The sequence below is a fragment of the Protopterus annectens genome, chromosome 2.part0, assembly GCF_019279795.1.
Source record: "Protopterus annectens isolate FY-2018-M chromosome 2.part0, PAN1.0, whole genome shotgun sequence".
Lineage (NCBI taxonomy): Eukaryota > Metazoa > Chordata > Ceratodontiformes > Protopteridae > Protopterus > Protopterus annectens.
Genome location: NC_056728.1, coordinates 1,768,180,840 through 1,768,201,478, shown reverse-complemented (window position 1 = coordinate 1,768,201,478; position 20,639 = coordinate 1,768,180,840). Strand labels below are relative to the sequence as shown.

Sequence of the window (20,639 nt, the reverse complement as noted above, 5' to 3'; positions counted from 1 at the left end):
TGTCATTGCACCTTTGCCTGGAACTGCTGTGGTTTTTAGTTCAGCATAATTTACTTATTTACATTTGTTAACCGGGTAGTGTCCAACTGGGTCAGTAGCCCGTTTGAGCGAAGACCCTGGGAGAAAAGCCCCAGACAATTTAACAATTACAAGTAAAACAGTTAAAATTATGAGAGCTGTTTTTCCGGATTTTGGCAATTACTTTTTTTCTTCTGTTACATACCCTATTAAAATTAGAACTCCGCCAGTGTGGTTTGTTTTGGGCTTACCACTAGTACGCACAGCAGCCCCTGTACACCATTTTCACTGTTGTAAAGGGTCTCTGTGAAAACTTTACCTAGGTTACTATGAACCCAGAGTTTGGTGGGGCATTGAAATTTGAAAAAATATCACTTAACGGAATGTATTTGCTTAGGAATAGTTCGAATGTATTTGCTTAGGAATAGTTCCTAACTGTTGCAGGGTTTGCTGTGGTTACAGTGTTGATTTTACTTTGAAGGAGATAGTTGTGCAGCACTCTCATATTAGCAAGTACCAGGTCCAGTATGTTTGAATCTCTAGTAGGTGTGTGCATCTGGTCAAAGGTTTTTGCATTAATAAAGCAAAGAACTGTAGTGCTAACATGTATAAAGCAATGTATGCTTCCCTGTCTATAGAAATAAATTCTCTCATGAATAGGGTATTTGGTTTAATGGAGTGCATCTCCATTATGTCTAGGTATGAACCATGGGATTCTAGGGACAGAGGGTGACCTATAGCTTGAGAGGACATGGTATGGGACTTTGTCTATGGTGATTTGAACATGGGAATGTTTTAGGGCATCATGCTCATTAACCAACTTAGAGTTATGCCTGTTGCCAGTATAAATTCTAGATGTTAACCATGTCCTCCTATGCTGACAAATATTGAATCTCCCTGGAAAGACACCAGAAAATGAGCCAATTATTGAAGTCAATCACCTTTTGTGCATATTGTGGCAATGCTGCTCAGTGCAAGGCACATACCTATCTAAGACACATTCAGAGAGAACAATAATGCCGTTCTTCATATAATCCAGGAAAGTACATCTCAGTTCATTAATGCCCCACATGGACTATGACAGAATCATCTGGTGCCTGTGGTACAGTGATTTGAGTACATGTGTAACTTGATGGATCCTGGCTCAAGATAAGCAACCAGTTGCTATCTTCTCCTTGTTCAGTGTGTGGTGAGTGGGACATGTGTGTGTCATGCAATGGACTCCCTATGACAAGAGTCCTAGGTAATGTGTTTGCTTACCTTTTGGGCTTTGCTCTTGGGGCTCCACTGGGTGTAAGTATATGTGTGGTTTAGGTGTTGCTTTTGGGGAGTGTTTTAGAGCTTTCATAGGATAAGCACTGCAATTTATAGGCTTAGAAGGTCTTTAAGCTTTGGGAAGATTGCTTTTAGTGCCTTGGCATAATTTGGTATGTGTGTGATGGATGTAGAGTGTGTCTATTCTTGACAACCTTATTTGTTTAAAGCAGAACATGGCGGCTGATAAAGACTGGAAGTTTGCTGACAGTGTTAAAACTTGGGGAAAATTGTAGAGCACAAATCTCACCTTATATCATTAATGTCTAGAAGAGCAATGAATGCACGGAATAAGTAGAACAGTTTTTATTTTTATTAATATTTTCAAAAAATAGATGCAAACACTGACTACACAGAATAATTTTTTTGAATAAATGTTATTTGATGTAAACTTTATACTGTAAAGTACTTCTGTACAGTATGTAATCAGAAGTATTTTAAATGTGAGATGGAAAATACAAGTGACGTCTGTATATGCCAATGATATTAAATCATTAGTACTTTCTTATTGTAATGCATCTAGGTTTTACACTAACAAGACAAGAAAGGGTGTAGGGAAGGAAATTACAGTTACTACAGTGCTGTAATCTTTGGCTGGTGGATGGGGCAAAAAGTATGTATCATATGTAAAGAATTACAAGAGGATTTACACTGCTTTTTAGAGAAATAGATTTCTACATCAATGTTCTTAAAATATTGCCTATAGCTTAAAGATTAAAAAGTGTACTTTTACATTTCCAAACGTACTGTCCCCCCATTAACACCTGCTTTCAGTTGAAGTCACTCTCCAGTCTGCCTGCAAGTGCACACAATTAATCATTTTTAGAGATCTGAACAGCGTGCTTGGACTGAAATATCCAGTGAAATCTACAAAGCACAATGTAGTTAGCTTTTAAAGGGATATTTGCATGCAGCTCATTGAAACGGGTGAAATTTGTAAGGTACAATGTAATTAAAGTTTAAAAGGGATATTGACAAACATTTATTTTCACAGAACTGGTGTTTAGAACTGTTGGGTGTGAATAGCTATACAAGTAGTTGCCTCCCTGGCAGCCTTAGTAACACTGCAAAATTTAATTTATTCATTTAAGGGTAGCTGATGCACTTTTTCTTATGGCTAGAAGTAATGTTTACTGAACCATGAAATTTGCTTTTCACATCTAAGAGGGGTGCAAAGAGAAGATAAGAACAGATATTACATCTTTACATCCCTACTCTCACACTCGGCTGCTGCGAGCTCCTGCTCTGAGTCTCTTCCATCTAGTAAGTACCAGTGTGTGGTTGCTGTTATATTTTACAAAGTGTATGTAGTCTTGAATTACGTATAGTTATATCTGGTGCAAAGTGTTGTTCCGGTGCAGATCCAGTTAGTAATACAAGAGTGTACTTAATTATTCCCGTTACCCTCGGGCAATGTATGAATGGTTCTGTAACTGTTATCGAATGTGTTACTAGAATGAAATGTCTCACTGGTATACCTACATGCCTATTTAATTAACTTAAAAACATATATACATTGCTTGCAGTCTAACTGATAATAATTAAAAGTTAAAAGATAGTTAATAGGGACATTAAAACCTAGGACAGACTTAAGGTTTTCTTTATCCAACACAGCTCTACACTGCTAGATCCCTCCCTGCATTCCGTTCTCTTTACCTGGAGGCAGATGTTTTTTGTCCACCAACGGAACCATGGGCTGCTACTAACCGCAGTACTAGATTGCAGTCTGTAGTGGAATTAACCTGACACTGAGCATTTAGAACAGATATTAATCTGTTGAAAATAACTTAGCTGCCTACCAAAGACTCCATATAATATCAGTAGCGCCCGTAGAGTACTCGCTCGAACACGTGCGAGACTGGCGCCATACTGTAGATCCCTTCAACACTCAAATGCTCTGCAGCATCTTAATGATAGATGTCTAGCGCTAAAGAACTGTTATCTCGGTCCATTCATGGCTTAACCCTATTGCATTACTCCCTATAGTTGCCCTATTAAAAAGGGTATTGTGTGTTCCTGCCATATTTGCCCTTCTGAAGAGGTAGTGTGGGTTCCTGACAAACAATAGACACCTTTATGGTCCCTAGGACTTGCATAGGCTGTATAACTCTGCCGTTGTCTGTAGAAGCACCCGAGCAAGGGAACTAAGGCTTACGTCCATTACTTGACTGTTTATTCAGAATCCCGGCCTTGTACAGGCTGCAAACATAAAACGCCAGCCCTGCTTTTACCGCTCAGACACGCGAGTCTGGCATTACATTAAAACCCCTTAATCACTGTAAACCTTTAATGGCGTCCCCAAACCGGCAAATAGTTACTTTACTGCTCAAGCACTACTGTAGAACAAGTAGTTACAGTGTATTTTGTGACTACACCATAGCAGTAAGGTTGGACAGTCCCTACTGGTGAATCCACCATGCTTCCGGGCAACAAAAGGTCCTAATGTATTGGAGTCTACCTACAAACGAAGGAAGCCCTGTTACATATAGAATCTAACTGAACAAGAAGTTAGCTGTGTTATACACTAGTGACCACGGCTTTGGACATGTAAATAAGGTTTTGAACCAAAGGGTAGTATCTACATTTGCTCGTTATGCACACTGTTTGAAACGCTACACTTTAGTATTTAGAACTCATCAATTGTAAAGGTCTGTTATGTGATAAATAGTGCTTTAAAATGTTTAATAGTCATTTTTACTAAAGTTTTAGAGGTTACATATCCCTGCTTCATAGTGCAAATTGCTATGGGTTTTTTTTATGCTGCCCTGAGCTTTTATAGGATGGTTACATATTCTTAATTATACTGATAGCTATATCACTTAACTGCAAAGGCTTGTGTGTTCCGACTATACCGGGGAACTGGTATCTATTACAGTCCTTATTCTTCATTGCCTCTCCTCTTAACATTCCCTCTAGCTGCCCTGCCCTACATTCACACTACCTTTTAATCCTGCTGGAAGTGGTGAAGAAACCAACTATATTCTGCCAAGGTCCTGATCAACCTATCTCTGAAGGAATAACTACTACTGCTTCAAGGGAAACCTAACTAAAGTATGTCTGTATACTCTTGAGTTGTGCTAAACCTAAACGCTCTTCCCATAACCTGACTAGGTGGATAGAACTCACTGTATTTCTGACTCTGCAGCAGCCACCATCCCCTCTCTCTATACCCATTTACTTAGCTCTCTATACCCTTTCCAGGTCCACCATATGTCCATAGTTCATAGGCTCTCCAGCCTCGGGCTCTGTAAGGAACATTCTGTAGTTACACGGTTTGACCACTAGATGGCCTGAATCCACCTCTTTTCAGCTCCTATTTACCCATCCACTGTACTGTACTCTATCTACTATCCCTCTCCCCCACTACTTTATCAGATTCCCCACCTCCAGTCCTCTTAGGCTATTCTACCTTTGTGCATGGTGGCCTATTAACCCAACCACCTACACAGCTGATTGTTCCCATCCCAACCTCTCCTATAACTCACCTTCCTTGGCTCTACCCGCTCCATTTGCCCTGCGGGCTCACTCCGCTCCCCTACCCCCAATTCCAACCCCCTCCCAGTACCACTACATGTATATTTACCAAACCACACCCCTCCTAAACCCCACCCCCACACATCACAACCAACCAAACACACTAACTGTACACGCAACCCCACACTCCCCACCCACAACTCCACCATACCTCACTCTTGCATCCTCCCACACACACTCCTAAATACCTACAGCATATACCCCACAAAATCTCCAATAATTCCCACCATATATCCAAAACCTAGACTGATCTTGTACATCATACCACCACTTATCACTCCATCTCCTCACCTCCTATGAATACTACTACATACCTATCCCTCAATATCCCACATCCTGTACCACTGCTAGCTTCCACCCCCATTATCCCACACCATTTCAACCATACCTTTACTCCAACTTTACTACCCCAACACCTCTTCATTCCCTTAGAGCCACCTACATAGAAACTAGGACTAGATAGTATGACCTACTCCAACTAAACATCCAGAAACTAGTAAGGAAGTCTAAACCAACCCTCATAGCAGATGGCAATATCCACCCAAACCCAGGCCCAAACCTACCAGAAACCACAAGCTCCACAAATATTACTGTCATCAATCTACGGAGCACATATAATACCCCTAATTCACTATTAATCTGTCACAGGAGTAAAACAGGTTTCTCTAATGTATTCCTCAACTTCACGGCCCTTTTCCTCCCTATTTACATTGTCCTCTGTAAAGCAACAACAAGCATTTGCAATTTTTATAATTCCCCTTACTTCTGTAACAGAAGCCTACCTTCTCATACTGTGATGGTTTCACTTATAAAATGATTCTCTCATGTTTGAATAAAGCTTGCTGGAGTCGCCCAATTACTGACATCATCGAGGCCAGGCAGTGCAGGTACATTTTTTTTTAATCAGTTCCCTCCCCCAAAGTGACATCACCAAAGCAGTCATCTGATTCTAACTAAAATAATAAGACCCACCCATTCTGTGATGTCATGGCTCGCTTGTCCTTCCCCCAGCCTGAGTGTTGTTCATTTTATTCAGTAGTAGTGTAGTAACACCGATGTTTGGAAACACAGAAATTTGGTATGCATACTTCTACATTCTGCATGGCAAATGATGCTTAGGTGGTGTATCGCTTGCATACGTCTCTGTTGTATTTGCACCAGATTCTGCTAGTGTGTAGTGCGGGAATAGAAAGATTAAAACATTACCCTGGTATCAGAGGTGGCAGTGCAACATATTCATAGTGGCTTAACATGAGAGTAGCTCTAAGCAAGCACCATGTGAAACCTGAACAAGCACCTAGAATTATTCAGTGCAGCTTCCACACCTTAAGTCTGAAAATGAATTCACATACTCACATGAACAGGAGTAGCTGCATATTGATGGCTAAAAGTGTATGGGCATGTCGGGTGGTTACTACACTGCAAAACTGGTATGTAATGGTGAAGATATTTGGAAGGCATGAGCAAACACACCAGTATATTAAAGCCATAGCACCAATTGAACTGGAGGCTGGCAGATTTAGTAAGGGATTTTGTCCATGCACAAATATTTCAACAGTGATTCTTTGCAGTGGCATCCATTATCTGATTCAAGGTAAGTTAACCTTGATGTCCTTTATTTAAAAAAAAAAAAATCAATAAAAATTTTACTTTGTTATAAGTGACTTCTGGACACAAGAAAAAGGAAGGGGAAAATATAGCAATGTGGTTTGTATGTACAAAGACAAATCCAGGGACACTGCAAAAGTTTTTTTTTTTTTTTGCAAACCAACCAGTGGAGTAAAAACATATGAAGGCAAACACTGCATACCAACACACTTTGCACATGCAAATCTCAATTTTCTAACAAGGTGGAAGCAAGAAGTGATAATTTAACACAAATTAATAAAGATCTAAACTGGTTAATAGTAGAAATGTTTTATTCTTTAGCTCCTTGGTGCAAGACCTTACTGGATCTGATTGCAGTCAAGTAAAGCCATGGCTATAGTGCAGCAAAAAAAATGTCCCCTCTAACAAAGGAAATGCTAGAGCAAAGATTAAATTACATGAGTCAAGCACCCTGCTGAGATCTGCCAATCAATGGAATTACCAGGTCAAATTACCCTCAGGACTTTGACAGCTAGGGAAGCCAAGTGTTTCTGGGATACTGGATGGCAACCTGATTTATCCAAACCACGTCAATATGCCAGCCTCCAGGTGGTCAGAGTCTGGAATTACATATAAAAATATTTAAAATCCTATACATAATCCCAGAGTGCTGTTAAAGTGTAGGAAACATCATGCCATGATGTTTTAAACATGTTTTTTGAGTCTGTGGGTGTGGTACTCCTTTAACATCAGAAGCATGAATAATAAGATTCACTATATACATGCCCTTATGGACATGTACTCCCCTGACCTATTATGTCTTACCGAAACCTGGCTCAAACCCAGCACCTCTGACGAGATAATACCCCCACCTACAATATTTTAAGACTTGACTAGTAAGGTAGGAAAGGTGGTGGAGTAGCCATCATGTACAAATGAACTTTACAGGTGTCCTCCACCACCATCCCACAAAGCCTAATAACTAGCACCTCTTAATGAAAGGTCCAGCTTAACAAACACAAAGCTATCAACATAGCATGTATCTACATGCCCCCAGGTGACAATATAGTGACCTTGGAAAGTACTCTCCAATGGCTAGCCGCTACACACCCCCAAGAAACTATTATTCTAGGAGACTTCAATATCGATTAGAAAACCTGTTCATCAAAAACCCCACCACCCATATTAACTTAAATGGCTTCTCCAGAATTATAAACTCCCCCACCAGAATCAATAAGGTTGGATACTAACCTACCCGAGAACATGAGCTACCACTTCCTAACATATATAATAAGAAAAAGGAATGACATGCCTCAGCAAATCACCCTTAAAACTATTAGAAACACAAAAAACTTTAACCTCACCAATTTCCAGACCAAACTTAAATCTTGCAATTGGTCCAACCTAAAGCTACTTCCCCTAGATGAAGCAGTCTCACACTTGAATACTAGCTTCCTAGCCATCTTAGACAGGCATGCTCCCATAAGAAAGATCAGAATCAAAACAGCTCCATGACTAACCAAAAGGTACTAATCAAAAGCTAACCGCTAGGGACACAGCATGGACCTCCTGGAAATCTACCAAATCCAGTCAAGATCATATTAGGTACAAACAATTGAGAAACAAAGCTAAAAATTCAACTAAGCTAGATAAACAAACCTACTATTTCAGCTTACAGAAAAAGCACCAAAACCAGCCACAAAAATTCTGGTCAGGTAAACTGCTCCATCCAGGTATATCCACTACCCCCACCCCTTCATCTAAATTACATCTACCCCCTAAAAGTATAGCAGAGGCCTTCAATACTCTTTACAGAAACAGTGCAATCCCTAGCTAATAACCTACCTCCCAACTCCACAAACATCACCTCAGCCCCACCTGATGATGTACCCCCATTCAAATATGATCCAATCCCCACAGACTATATTAAACCCCTACTTAAGAAACTCAAACCCACCATACTAGCAGCAGACTTACTCCCTGCTGAATTTCTACAAAAAGCCGCAAACGAAATATACCCTATCTTAATCAACCGTACGCTCCACGAATCCTATGTCCCCTCCATCTGGAAAATCTCCCACATTACACCACTTCACAAAGGGGGTAACTCCACAGAACTCTCAAACTATAGGCCTATAGCCATTCTATATCTCTTAGCCAAAAAAATGGAAAAGTGTATACATAAACAAATTCTAACTCACCTTATCCAGAACAATCTCCTAGCCCCATCCCAGCACGGATTCAAACCTGCCCATAGTACCACAACAGCACTTCCCTCCTTCTCTCACACAATAAATCAGAACCGTAATCACAACAAACTCTCCTCTGCCCTCTTTCTCGACCTATCCAAAGCATTTGATATGGTCAACCACCACCTACTCCTAGACAAACCTTAACCTAGTAATCAAGTGGTTCCAAACTTACTTGCAGGGCAGACAACAAGCAGTATTATGGAAAGACAATCTATCCCCCCTACCAATCACCCTTGGTGTCCCCAAAGGGTCCATATTAGGCCCCTCCTTTTCTCAATATTCATTAATGACCTACCCAAAGTCATCCCTGAAGCAACCTGTATTCAGGATGCAGACGACTCTGCCCTAATCTGTTCTGCCACCACCCCCTCAGACCTACAATCCCTATCCCAGAGCACATTCAACAAAGTAGAGATTTGGTTCAATAATCGCCGTCTCCTATTGAATCCCAACAAAACCAAACTACTACTCTCCCCTACCCGAAAAACCTTATTACCGAATATTACAATCTCATCCAATAATGGCACCATAATCTCTTCAGATCCATCTACAAAACTTCTTGGTGTAATAGATAATCTTACATTTGACACTCATATTGACAAAACCATCAAAACAGTTAACAAAAAACTAGGCTCCTTATATAGGATTAAACCATTTCTAACCCTACCGGCCAGAACAGCCATAGCTAGAACACACCTTCTCTCAACCCTTCTCTATGCCTCACCCATTTTCCTAAACCTACGGAAAGCTAACCTAAACAAATTAGTTAGCTACTACAACAATATAGCTAGATTTGCCACAGCATACAGAACCCATCACTGTCAAAAATCTTCAAACATTGGACTGGCTAGAGCTACCCAATCAACTCTAGTACAACCAACTCATAGTTATTCATAAAATTCTCTACCAACCTAACAGTACACCCATTCTGGCAAATACTGTCACCCCCCTACTGCAACCTACCATCTCTCCGCTCATCTAACAAGATGCAAGTTCAATCTGCCAAAGCCAACAACTCAGCTGGAGAATCACTTCTCCCCAACTTAGCAGGTAAAAATGGAACGCACTCCCCCAGATCTTACCACTATAGCCTCCTTACACCAATTCAAAACATCCCTAAAAAGAGTCATCTAAACAAGCATTGGCTATATCCATGTCTAGACCCAGGCCAACTCGACTTACATGCAATTCTTGAAGGTAAATGATGCAATTTGGAATAAACCTACCTAAACCCAACCTTCTACCTAAACCCACCCTAATTATATCTTCTTCTCTATAACCTTCAGAACAACATTCACTAAATCCTACCTAACTTCCTATACACAACTTTAGAATGCTGTGTTTCTAACTCCATACACTAACCATTTAAATCCCTTGTCTTTACCTCCTCTTGTGTATCCTATCATCCTAGCTTTTATACAAATATGTCTTCAACCCTTCTACATCCAATTTCCAGGAACTCTCCTCTTAACTAAACACCTTTTTCTCACTAACCACCTTGTTTTCTCCATGTAGTCACTCATGTCATCTATCATTGTATCATGCCATTCTATACACTCAAATGCTTTACTATTATTGCTGTACATATGTAATACTATAAACCTACAATGATCTTAAACTTCAATGCAACGATGTGTATATATATATATATATATATATATATATATATATATATATATATATACACACACACACACACACACACACACACACACACACATATATATATATATATATATATATATATATATATATATATATATATATACACACACACATTATATATATATATATATATATATATATATATATATATATATATATATATATATATATATATATATATATATATATATATATATATAAATAAATAAAACCTCCTATTGAAATTTTAAGATGTTACATATTTTAATGTAACCATGAATATTGACCATCTTTTTGTACATGTGGAGCTTTTCTCCCTGGGCCTCCGCTGAAAACGGACATGTATCCAGTCGGACTTTCCCAGTTAACAGATGTAAAATAAAACAAATAAAATAAATCTATTTAAGTAGGAAAGCAGACTCTAGCATCTGTGTGGTTAACTTTACTTTCTGAAAAAGGTAATGCCCGAGGTTGCATTCATTGATTTGAGGCAACTGCTTCTAGGAGGAGTAGATTTTCTTGTTCCTTGCAACTTTGCTGAGAGTTAAGAGTTTTTCTTTTAAATGCATTTAGAGTTTAAGTGTTTTTATTGAAATGAAAGTCTTGAGATAAAGAGCAGCGTATCACTCAGTATAAGCATGCAAACTGCAGCGGTCATGTACAATACCTGGGAGTAATGGCTTTTATTAACATAGAATGTAAATGGCCTTAGAAATATTTTTATTTATTTATTTTACATTTGTTGACCGGGCTAGTCTAGCTGGATACATATCCTTTTTCAGTAGAGGCCCGGGGAGAAAAGCTCCCAATAATGAGAAAAGTAACACACTACAATTAGATAGAGGTACAACATTATAAAGATAACAAAACAATACGACATGGTATATACATGCTAGTAGAAAAAAATGCTTAAGCTAAGGAGGTGGCAGGACAAGCTAAGTTGGTAACATGACATGGGTACATGTGGAGGAAGTAAAATGCTAGATAATAGCTTGTGAGAGAGAAGAGTGTAGGGTACTATGAGACATATAGGAATTAGTCTGGGTTTAGACATGGGCACAACCAGTGGGACTTTAAATATTCTCCGAGATTATTTTTGAATAGATTAAGTGAAGACATGAGTCTAAGGTAGTTGGGAAGGGAATTCCATTGCTTTCCAATAGAGTTAGCATAAAGAGCATCGCCGCCCAAGTTATTAGATTTGATGGTTAATACTTGGTTACTGTTTGAAGACAGAAGGGAACTTAAGTTGGTGTATGGGGTCAGGATTTTGCTCAGTGAGGGGGTTTTGTCTGGTTGATTAATTATTTTGAATGCTTCCGTGAGTTGATAGAATTTAAGAAGATTGGGCAGTTCTAACCAGCCTAGTTTCTTGAGGTTGAGACAATGGTGGGTATGATAGGGTGTTCCTGTAATGAATCTGGCTATATGGTGGTAGGTGGTAGAAAAGTTATTGAGCTCACGTTTATTGAGGAAGGAAAATATCGGGGAGGCGTATAGCAGGGTGGAAAGGAGAGGAGTGCGGGCAATGGTTAATTTTGCATGAGGAGTGAGAAGGATATAGACAAGAAAGCAAACAGTAATTATATTAAGATGCACGCAAGAAGTACCAGCATCCTGGAAGAAAGTAGTGGTAGCTGTAATGCCTAGAGAGAGTAAAGATCCAGATTCAGCTTCATACACTGAGGTGGTGGTGCTTTGGTAGCGTTGTTGCCTCACAGTAAGACGTTGCCCTGTTCGATTCTCAGCTACAGCGTCTTCTGTGTGGAGACATGTGTAAATGGGCATACCTTCGTTGAAGGTTGTGCGTCAGGGCCGGCAATTCGGCATGTAAAAATCTACTGCCAATCATTAGCAGACCGGAGTTCCACTGTGGTGACCCCTAACTGGGAAAAGCCAAAAGACACAACAACAAGCCCATTTCAATGCTAAACCATGGTTATAACCTTTTCATGTCTACAGTAGCTAAAAGAATGGCAAAAGTAATGCCAAAACTGATATATGGATCAATGTGGTTTTCTGGAGGGGAGGCAAACATTTGACAACATTAACAGAACACTGATGATGCACAGGGAAGCAGAATATAAGAAAATACCATTGTTGTTGGTGGGTTCTGATGCAGAAAAAGAATTTTACTGAGCAAGTTGGGACTTTATGAGCAGGACAATGGAAGCATTTGCATTTCCTGAAACTACAAGGTTGATTACGAGGACATAGGAGGGATTGGACGCGAAAATTAAAGTGGGTGGAGTCCTCTCTGATCGGGCAGGGGTGTCTTCTTTCCCCTTTATTATTTGCATTATATTTGGAACCATTGGCAAAGGTTCTTAGGTGTGCCAAACCAAAGATTAATTTCCTGTTTCCTATCCAATTGTCCAAGTTGCATTTGAACTGGATTAGGGAGGAACTCTGCTTCACATTTATAGGGAGCATGTTCCATACGTGGGACAGTCTCTGGGATACGTACTTATCTCTCCAGCAAGTTCTATTTATATCACAGGCAAGGTTGAAGTCTTTAGAATGGGTAATTCTGGTACTGTTTGTTTTGTGGATATGCAGGAGGTCCATCAGAGTGGGGTCTGACAATGCCCTGTATGCTAGGCATATATGTCCCCTCAAAAGCCTGTAGGAGACAGAATACAGGGATAGTGCCATGAGGTGGTCTGCAGAGGACATATTACTTATGCCCTGTATTCTTTTAGTGAGGAACTAAGGGACTCAGAAATTCAAGGATATAGTTGATATGGTAATCAAGAAAAGCTGGTCCTATTTGCAGATGATATTTTATACCTGACAAAACCAGAAAACATTAGGGTTGTGGAACATTTTGAAACAGTTTCAGATTTTTTCAGGATACAAAATTAATGAAGCTAAAACAAAGGCAATAGCTATACATTATGTACCCACACATGAACTGGTTCAGGAATACCCATATTTATGGGGACATGATAAAATCAAGTATTGGAGTATGCATTAAAAATTATTCTACTGTGGCAGCTAAAGATATGTGGGAAAAGAATAAACAAAAGATAAAAACTGAGAAAATGGAAGCTTTGTTATATGGATATGGATAGTAAGATACAAGCAGTTAATGTTTTTAGTCCCTTTAGCCTTATACACAGGTCAGGCAAATTTTTGTCAAACACAGGAGAAGTTGTGGGAGCAATTAAACAGCTGAAGGACTTTATCGGGGAGGGGAAGATGGCAAGAGTGAAGTTGGATAAGATGATTCTTTCATTAGAACAGGATGGATTGGGATTACCCAATTTGAAGGGGGTATTTCAGGAGGTACACAGTTAAGACTCCTATAGATAGCACAAGCAGAAAGCAATAATTCAAAGTGGAAAGGGACGATGATGAAACAGGGGGTGGAGCTCAAAAAACAAGGAGAGACTGGGATTTTAGAAGCAGGCCTTTAAGGAGAACCACAATCATGCAGAATATTATATCTATAAAGTAGCAGAAAGTACTCCAAGAACTAAACCATCACAGGAATGAGGAAGGAGATTCTGCTGATAGTCACGACTGCAATTAGGGATACAGATAATAGGCAAGAGAGGGCTGGAATTTGGAGAAAACTGGCAAGGGAACCAAGGTATTGAGAGCAAATAATGAGAGATGTTAAGATGATAGAATGGGAAGATGCCAAGAATGTATTTGGACTGCAGATTAGAGACTACCTTCTCTACCAGGGATTGATATCAGAGTAAGGATAAAAAGAAATAGGGGGATTATAAATGAAAGACCAGCACTGGTAGAGTTTTTAATAGAATCTAGAACAGAAGCTGCCATTATAAACAGACTAATTAATACAGCGTATAAAATATTGCATGATAACTATAAGAATCAGAGGAGGCTAGAAACGATTGGGAAGAGAGACTGGAAAGGCAATTAAAAAAAAAAGGAAGATATCTGTAGGTCTCCCAAACATGCAACAAAATCTAGAAGATTTATAATTTTTGTCTGGAATTATTTCCATAGATATTTTTATACCCCAAGTAGACTCCACAGAATTTTTCCTCAGGCAGACAGCAAATGTTGGAGGTGTGAAGGGGAAGAAAGATGTAATTGGGAACATATTTTCTGAGAGTGTGGTGAGTTGATGGACTTTAAAGATTCCCTACAGGATGCACTGTTGGAGAAGTTGGCTGGGCAGATTGGTCTGACGAGGGAGATGATTTTTCTGAGCTATGATACAGGATCGGAATTGCCTAGACATAGAAAGGCCTTGCTGTATGAAATAGTGGTGGCTATCAAAAAAGCAATTACTAGAAAATGGAAATCAAAATCTAAACCAACTATACTGGAAGCAGTGAATATAGCAACAGAGACAAAACAACTGGAATCGAGAACTTTAAAAAGAAATAGGAGCAGACTACATAGGAAAAATGGGAATTGTGGGAACAATACACACAAGGGAGGAATGAGGTTTAAAAGGAGGCAGGACTTAAATGAGCTACATAATGTTTGAGTGAGAAAAAGTGGGTAGATAAGTGATGTATAAGGTTTATAACTGGGAGTGTGTCAGTGTGGTTTGCAATGTAAAATGGTTTCATTTATATAAACGTATGATTGTCTATGTAGTAAGTAATGGTTTAATAAAGATGTTTCTCATTTTTAAAAAAAGGCAGGAATTGAATAACTTGTATAATATTGCTTAGGTTATATAATATGTGAAGTATAATGTTGGTTATGTTAATATAGTTTTATTACTTTTATATGATTGTAAATTTGCTTAGGATAATTCAATAAAGATGTTTGGGGAAAAAATTAAGATGCACACATCTTCTGTAACAAAGAAAGGATTTCAGACTGGTCATTTAGCACAGCATTGGGGACAAAATAAAAGGAGAGAGAGTAATATTGACAGCAAGAGCCCCCCCCCCCCCCAATAGCGAGACAAGAACAAGGTAATAATTAAAGGGTTATTGATGTGGGAGAAGGATTACATTGGTATGTATTTAAATTCCACCTAAAACTACTACTATGGAGTTCCGAAGGATAGTGAGGATAAATAAGTTTTCAGAATGGAAGATTTATGAGTAGGGTCAGGAACCTGATTTGCAATAGTGAGGATATATCAAGGGGACCTAGAATTAAAAATATACCTAGGGAGGAGATTTCTGAAGTATATTAAAATATTTGTTATGGCTAAATTTAGCAGCAGGAATTTAGGCACAGTTTACTCATTTTCCAAGTTATAATTTCTATCAAATCTAGCCCACTTATTGTATCCACAGCAGCATGTACATGCAGAATATGTTATAATGAGGAGTGAGGTTTTAAGGGAAGGTAGTAATTGGACAATTTATGTAATGTTAAAGTGAATGGAATTGGTTAAAAGAGAAAATGCATGTGTACACTGCACAAAAAGCACTGGAACCTATAACATGGAAACAGAATGGCTAGCTATACCCAAAGTGAGCTATCAGCTTCTTTTGGCGTGTGAAAAAAAATCTACAACTTCCAATTATTTTTAAATTCTCTTTCACTATCTGCAATGACTGTGCAGCATGTGTATTTTACAGTCTCTCTTTTCTCTCAGAGAAAAAAAATCTCTCTGACTTAAGTTAACTTTAAATGTCAGAATTTAACCTTCATGAACCCCATGACACACTCACGCACAACAAACATTTTCCATTTAGCATATACATATATATATGCAAGAGAGTCTTTCATGATGTTTTGTTTCTCCAATTAACATCTGGAATACGCCATTAGCATCCTTTTACTACCACATAAGTGATAATTACATAATTCACATACTTGAAGTCTGATATTTCAGTAACCTTTACTATTGGTTTCCTTAGGCAATAGAATTCATTTTAATAATGTAACAACGAACATGTCACTCCACTTTTCAAACAGTATCAGCTGTGACACTATACTCTCCACATAAAGAAAGCTTCCTGGTAATATCTAAACACATCACAACTCAGCATATAGACAGAATTCTAACAAAAACATACATACACATACACACACACACACACACACACACACACACACACACACACACACACACACACACACACACACACACACACACACACACACAAAATCACAATAAAACTACAGCCACTAGAAGTGTCTCACACTTCCTAAGCAACCATTACCCCTGATGCACAGACATACAACTACTATTCATGTTGCCTAATTCTTGTTGGATGCGTCACTTAATTCTGCATGTAGAGCTACTCATCATCTCTTTTCGGCTGTTCCCATTAGGGGTCGCCACAGCGGATCATCCGTTTCCATTTCTTCTTGTCCTCTGCATCATGCTCTTTTACACCAATCGCCTGCATGTCCTCTCTCACCACATCCATAAACCTTATCTTAGGCCTTCCTCTTTTCCTCTTACCTGACAGCTCCATCCTTAGCATCCTTTTCCCAATATACCTAGCATCCCTCCTCAGCACATGTCCAAAACAACGCAATCTCGTCTTTCTTGCTTTCTCTCCAAAAGTGTCCAACCTGAGCTGACCCTCTAATATACTGATTCCTAATCCTGTCCATCCTAGTCACACCCAGTGCAAATCTTAACATCTTTAACTCTGCCACATTCAGCTCAGACTCCTGCCTTTTTGTCAATGCCACTGTCTCCAACCCATATAACATAGCTGGTCTCACTACCCTCTTGCAGACCTTCCCTTTCACTCTTACTGGTACCAGTCTGTCACAAATCACTCATGACACTTCTCCACACATTCCACCCTGCCTGTACTCTCTTCACCTCTTTTCCACACTCACCATTACTCTGAACTGTTGATCCCAAGTACTTAAACTCATCCACCTTTACAAACTATACTCCCTGCATCCTCACCATTCCTCTAACCTCCCTCTCATTTACACACATATATTCTGTTTTAGCCCTGCTGACCTTCATTCCTCTCATCTCAAAAGCACATCTCCACCTCTCCAGGGTCTCCTCAACCTGGTCCCTACTCTCACTACATATCACAATGTCATCTGCAAACATCATAGTCCACGGGGCCTCCTGTCTGATCTCATCTGTCAACCTGTCCATCACCACTGCAAATAAGAAAGGGCTCAGAGCTGATCATTAATGTAATCCCACCTCCACTTTAAATGTATCTGTCACTCCCACCGCAGTCCTCACCAATGTCACACTACCCTCGTACATATCCCGTACCACTCTTACATACTTCTCTACCACTCCCGACTTCCTCATACAATACCATAACTCCTCTCTAGGCACCCTGTCATATACTTTATCTGTCTACAAAGACACAATGCAACTCATTCTGACCTTCTCTGTATTTCTCCAACAACACTCTCAGCACAAACATTGAGCTACTATTTTGTTTTATTTCAAAGACAACTTTTATTATTCCTTTTAACTCCCTGTAACCAAGTTAACTTTTCCCTTTTTTCCTTAATTGGATCTATACATACTGTCACTAAAAAAAGACTCGAGGATTACTGATAGCACACCACTGAACGCATACAAGAAAATGTTGAATATTAAAATCTGCCATTAGAATGTAATCATAATTGGTGTCCCGTAATTTCAGATAAAAAAATTGTTTAACATACATGCATATATTTGGATTGTCACAATCTGGATACATAGTTATAATATACAGGTTACCATTGGTTTTAAACAATGGCCTAGTCTAGCTGGTTATCACTCTCCATATGAATGGAGATTCCCCAGTGTCTATTCATAAATTCATCTTCTGCATAACGTAACTTGAATTTTTCACTTGGCCTTTACTGTAAACACAAACAGCTTTTTAATCGTAAACATGTCAGTCACGGCTTACTTTAATTTACCGGTTTAGATTTTAATTCAAATAATAAATAAAAACAACAAAAGTTGCTTCCTATAGCGCCCCGTTTTCCCGATCACTACCAATTTTTATTTATAAACTTTGGCTAGAATCTGAAACAATGACAACTATCAAAGCATCTTTGACTGAATCATACACGTCAAACTGTGACCGATTTTAAAACAATTTAGATTTTTTGAGATCTATTATCTTGCTTTCTTACCACTCTACCTTGTGAAAGCATGCTGGAAAATAAACGTGCACAATACCACACTTACGTGAACAAACTCTTCCTTTGTACAATATATATATACCAACGGAAAAATTTTGGACGGATTCAATTCTTGCATTTTTTTCTGATACATATAACAATTAAGGAACAAAAATACAATCTTACAAATGATTAAACATCAGCTTTAATTTCCACATAATAAAAGTGCGAGAAACGCTCATTTGCAAGAATATGAACCACTCGGATATAAAAAAAAAAAACTTAATAAAAAGAGGGGAAAAAAAGACTACCTACCCAAACGCAATTCACTTGGTGTTCTACTGAAGTAGGTGGGATGCAAGAGCAGAACATTTATTAAAAGGCCCGGCTACGTCCATGTACGTATGGCGTCACTGTCTGTGTAGTGCTGTTTGTTCTGGATTCTGGAGGAAGATCCGCGCGCGTACCCCTTTAATATACAACAAAAAGGAAGAAAGTACAACGTAACCCTAAAGGAATAATTACTGTTCGGAAGCAAAACTTGCATTGGTACGATCCACTTTCTCGAAAAAAGCTTGGATTTAAAAAGGGTTGAACTACCGACATATTCTTCTGAACTCGGACGGGGATTTCTTACGGGGTACCTGTGAGGCCTGCGGAGGTAAGGAGTATAAGAGTCTGTGTTGAAGAGCATATTGTTCTTGGTCAGCCCATCACTGGAGCTTCACTGTTTACATAATTATTGGATAACCGAGTGAAGAGTGGACGAGGAAGTCATCACGCTTTTTTTGGTTGGAGTATAATTATTTAAAGACGACATGACTTACGCTACTTGCGTAGTACGCTCAGCCACTTGGAGGTCTGGCAGTGGATATTGTACGAAGTATTTCTTGTTTGCTTTACGTTATTGCCGTAGTTCGGGGCATACTTTTGTCAGTCATTGTTGTCTTGGCACCATCACATATATGAAGTTAATCGGACTTTGTTGTGGGTGCTTCTTTTATTTCTTTAATCCCTCCATGTGGAGTGTTAAAGGATTGTGTGTGGTTTGTTAAACGTGGGGGAAACTGGAGGTAAGTAAATTATTGTTGTACTGTCGCCGCCATCTTGTAGTGAAGCCCGAGAAACTTAACTATCGCATTTGAGGTGTGTCAGTGCGATTACTTTTTTCTGTTGTTGCTTTAGCCAGTAATCTGTTTAGGTTCGGCTGTATGAACGTTGTGGATGTTCAAAGTGTTTCGGTTGTGATACTTGTGTAACTCCGTGTGGGCGAGTCCTCTGCTGTCTGGGCGGTGACTGACGCTGTAAAGTTCTTCCGTGTTTGACCAGGGAGGCACTAGAAGAAAAATCAGTGCAGTGCGATACCACCCCAAAACATAGCTGTCTTACAGGAGTATTGTTTAGTATGTATTCTTTGTCTGGATGCTACAAACATTTTGAAGCATTCTTATCCACCGGGAATTAAGTGGATTGTGTTTATAGTAGGTTTTACTAGGTGCATCCAAGCACTCGTAATTGCATTAGAAGACGTCATGTGATAGTAACGCGTGTTTTCTGATTACAGTTTTGCGTGCATAACTCTTTCTTTGAGAAAGCAGATTTGATCGTTTCCGGATAGTGTTCAGATGCTTTTTGTATTAAGGTAATGCAAATGTTTTAACATTTCTCTGGCTTGAAAAAAACGGTGTTATTTTTGTAAGGGTCAGAAGGCGTGACCTTAGTTGAGAAGGCGGAGCGTTGTGTATGGAAGTGATTATCTGTCAAAGCCTATGTTTTCATTTTATTGGGATTAAATTTTCTAAATCATTTGTCAAAGTGTCACTTGCTGTTTTGTAGCCAGCGTCTGAAGCACGAAGACTGTTCATACACATTTTTTCCATAATAAATCTTTATTATTATAATATTTTCATACACAATGAAGAACAAAAATAACATATTAGACTGTTCATATAGATTTAAAAAACACGAGTTAGTTTTAAAAAGTTGCAAGTGGTTCGTGTGCTGCAGTGTAATTGTTAGTTTCTGAATTACGTGAACTGTCCCATTTGCGGTTAGGTGTACAAAGACGTTCCCTCTTCTGGCCAATTTACATGAGTTTGCGTTGGAACACCGAGATGGTGATGCTTTGTCGCTTTATTTCACGCTTTTGTGTTTTTATGTACATCGTGGTTGACTGCAGTGCGTCTTTTCAGTTGCATTACTCTATCATTGTATGTTTTCAGTATGTTTCTTTGATGCAATTTCTGGTATGTTTGTGCTGTGTGTTTTATTGTGTCTGTGCTTTGG

At 39.0% G+C, this 20,639-nt stretch overlaps 1 long non-coding RNA gene across 1 annotated transcript in view; it reads right to left on the bottom strand.

Annotated features, from left to right (window-relative positions):
* Positions 1–19,829, bottom strand: part of LOC122793618 — a 140,253-nt gene extending 120,424 nt beyond the window's left edge. Inside the window, exon 1 of the long non-coding RNA XR_006363496.1 lies at positions 18,669–19,829. This is a non-coding gene — a long non-coding RNA (uncharacterized LOC122793618). The remainder of the gene's footprint in view (positions 1–18,668) is intronic.
* Positions 19,830–20,639: the final 810 nt, after the last annotated feature.